The sequence below is a fragment of the Melospiza melodia genome, chromosome 5, assembly GCF_035770615.1.
Source record: "Melospiza melodia melodia isolate bMelMel2 chromosome 5, bMelMel2.pri, whole genome shotgun sequence".
NCBI classification, from domain to species: domain Eukaryota; kingdom Metazoa; phylum Chordata; class Aves; order Passeriformes; family Passerellidae; genus Melospiza; species Melospiza melodia.
The window spans coordinates 82,401,079-82,404,833 of record NC_086198.1 but is presented as its reverse complement, the minus strand read 5'-3'; positions in this window follow the sequence as shown (position 1 = coordinate 82,404,833).

The following is a 3,755-nucleotide window of genomic DNA, read 5'->3' as shown; positions in this document are numbered from 1 at the left end:
TAGCTTTTGTTGGTGACCTTTTTACTACCCCACATGCAAGCCTGGCTAAACAGGATGTAGTTGCTTATTGAAACTTGGGCAGGAAGTTGAGGGTATAAGGAAAGAAAGAAGTAGCAATCTAACAAACCAAATCTAACAAATATGATAGTGCTTCTGCTTTCTGTTTTACTAATGTGGAAAAGTACATGCACAAAGAGCTTAATGCTGGGCTGCACCCCAAGGCTGATGTACCCATTTTGAATTGGAGAACCAGAAAGAGCCAGCACAAGAGCACGTGACAAAGCAACATCTAAAACGAGAACTCTTGATTCAAGACAAAACCAAACCCTCCTGTATTTGCACAGGCTCACATCAGTCTCCTTCCCCCATGCCTTTTCCCTCCTATTTCTCAAATACAATACCTGTGCACTGCTGAGGGGCATGGTGAGGGGTGACACAGGGCCACCAGCACAAAGCCATTTTATTCTTGTGTCAGTCACTGGATGAGCTGGTCCATCTGTCAATCACCTGTCGGATCTGCAAATGGGAAGAAGCTTACACGGGGCCCAGTGGACCTGCTTGGGCTGCTCATGAAGGTCCCCCCTCCATGCTTGCAGCTTCTTTTGCCATCTTCTGCAGCCCTCTGCCTCAGCCCCACTCCTGCAGTTTGTGCAAAGCCAACCTCTCAGGGCAGGTCAGTGCTCTGGTGCTGGGCACCAGCTGTGTCTGGGTTGTCTTTCAGTGACCTGGTACACTAGGGAAGTTGTGCTCCCTTGTCCTGTATGGGGGATGAAATGATCTAGAAGTAGTTTTCTCAAAACTGATGGAGTCAGTGACCCATTTCTAGATGTCAATCAGCAGGATGGGAAATTTGGTGATCAGAACAGACTATCAGTCAAAAATTACTGCTTAGGGAATGTTGAAAAGTGGCTTTATGAAGGAGAGCAGATACAGAACTGTAAATGTACTAAGTTTGGTGTGATAGAAACATTTGTGACTGAATGACTGTGGTTTCTCCAGAGACCTGGTGGGTGTGACCCAGGATGTGATGTTAGGAGCCACTGAACATCAAAGGAGGCCAAGAGAACAAGTTGATTCAAGGACAATCTCAAAGCATGAGAGTAGCCTATTCCAAAGGGCAGGAAGTCAAAGCTGTGGCAGGAGTCCAGCTTGGCCAAATCAGGAATTCCTGACCAAGCTCAAATGTTGGAAAAAAGAATAAGGAGAGAGCAGAAGCAGGGATGGACTGTCTGGGAGGAATGTAGAAGCATTTCCCAGACTGTTAAATTATGTAGCAAAGCTTATCTGCACACCCACAAGGGACCTTGGAGAAACAATGGCAGAGTGGGGAAACCAAGTAATATTCTTCCTGAGATATATTGTGGGGTGCAGGAGAAAAGCAGTTCATGATCACACAAGACTTGTACTAAGACATTTAGGAGGGGAAGCAAAGGTGGGACAAGAGGGATTTGGGTAGATTGTGAGGAGCAAGAGTGGTAAAATAGACAGGTAAGGGACTTAGAAGGGCAACTGTATATGAATAGCTGGCTGGTCAGTTCACTTGGCAGTGCTCTGTGTCTGCTTGGGCCAGTCTGTCCTGCCTTCTCCAGCTCCTTCCCAGCCCTTCCCTGGGTGATTTTTTCCAGTCTGTGTGCCCAGGTGTGTACTGGGGTGTGAGTACAGCAGTGGGTCAGTGTCCCTGGTGCTGGTGCCTGCAGTCAATGTGGGTGTGGGAGAGATGGTGTGAGCTGGTGAGCAGGTGGCATGACTTGGGAGAAGGGGGTGAATGTGTCTCTAAGGGTCCATTCTGGATGAAGCAACACCTGGGTGTCTCTAAAGTCAGGAGCTATGGGACCAGGGGAGTCCTAGCTGGTCCTGTGTGTGTGACAGACAAGCAGGGAAGAAATTAAGAAAGCCAAACTTAAAGCAAAGCTAAAATTGGTGAGGTGTAGAAGGGTACCAGGAATGGCTCCCACAAACAAAGCTGAAAAAACACAAAGAAAAAGATGGAGCCACAGCTGAACAGGATAGGTGACCCAGTCTCAAAGAACACTGATAAAGCAGAGGTGACTGACAAACTTCACATTCTCTTCACTGGCAAGGTCTGTTCTCATGTCTCATGGGCTCTTTGCGCCTACAACACTCACACAGGAGTTTGGGGCAGAAAATGACACCCCCATAGCAAAGACTGATTTAAGCACACGTGTTGAATCCAAGTCCCAGAGGAGACACATCTGAGGGCCATAAGGATAAGTGGACTTATGTCACTGCAAAGCCGCTCTTGTCCTTCAAAGGAGCCTCAGGCTGTGACTCTCTGGAACCATCATTTCCTGAAAATGATTTGCAGAATGTTTTCTAATGACTAGCTAGTGGAACTAAAGAACTTTATCAGACAGATCCCCAAAGATACTGGGATTTAGGGAATTGAAGACAGATGGAAAACTAGCCAATGTTTCCTTGAAGAAAAGAGCTGAAGCCAGTTACATGTAAGAGAAACATCCAGGTAGCTTAAGGTTGACTGTGAATGCAACATACTGTGGAATATTACTTGTGCTGCTAAAATTAGAATTTTAAGTGTTCTTGATAAAACATGTTAGGCAACAGGTTTTAAAATAAATAAAAATAAAAATAGCAGTCATCCATTATGACTGCTAAAATTCTATGTATGGCTAAGGATGCCATAAAAATAAAGCTGTCTTTCCAGTTAGGCAGTAGTGTCATTAAATAGAAAAGAGACAATACTATGTGTGACAGGCTCTTCCAGAAAGAAGACATTTAATCTTTTCCATTCTTAGAAAACTTAAAATATCACTGAATGATGTAGGGATGTCTGCAGATTATCTGGCCCCAGCAATTCCTCAAATCATGGCTAACTATAAGGTTAAATTTGGGTACTCGGGGTGTTCTTCAGTTCTTCAGTTTTTTCTTCCATCTCTGTGGATGAAGAATCAAGAATTTCTTTGGGAAGCCTCTCTCATATTTAATCAGAATTTCATTGCTGCACAGTTTGTCCTTTGTCTTTTCACTGTGTACCCCTGAAAAAGAGTATAGCTTCATCTGGACAATGCTCTCTAGATAGTAGAAGAAATTATCCTTTGTGGAGAACTTTCTGATATTCTTTTGGAAGATTTGTTGCTGTAGCATACAGAAGTGTCTCATGGAGAGCTGTGGTGTTCAGCCTTTCACAGGGTTCTGACTCCCATCCACATGACTTTGTAAAGATTTTAAAGAAATGCTTCCTCTTAGATCAGTATTTTTGGAAGAAATTGATGAGATTAGGGGAAGCTGGGGTAAAGAGTTTCAGCATGGCTGTGTCAGGAGAGATTAGGGGTTTTTCCCCCCAAAAAATATTTCCATTAGGGATTTCATAAAGCAGAAGTTGTGGACTCTGAGTCCTTGAGTCCTAAAATACAATCTCCATCTCACCCAATTTGTGTCTTTCCAAATGTGCTTACTTTCACATGGGAGGTCACTAAAAGAAGATAGGAAGAAAACTATCTTTTCCCCTCTTCAAACACTGTGTTATGGCATTGAGAAGAAATCTTTTATCAGTAAGTGCAGTAACTTTTCGAGATCAGTAAATTAACTTACAAAATCTTTCTGATTGCCTGGTAAGGTATGTTTGTCTTTGTATGGATGGTTACTGCCTGTTTTCCTGTGAAGTTCTCCTTCAATTAATGGTTCAGGGATGTTTTGAAAAGCTTTTTAAATTTTGTGTTTATATATATTAATTTCTCTAAAAATCTTCCCAATCAGGAAAGTTCTACCAGACATAC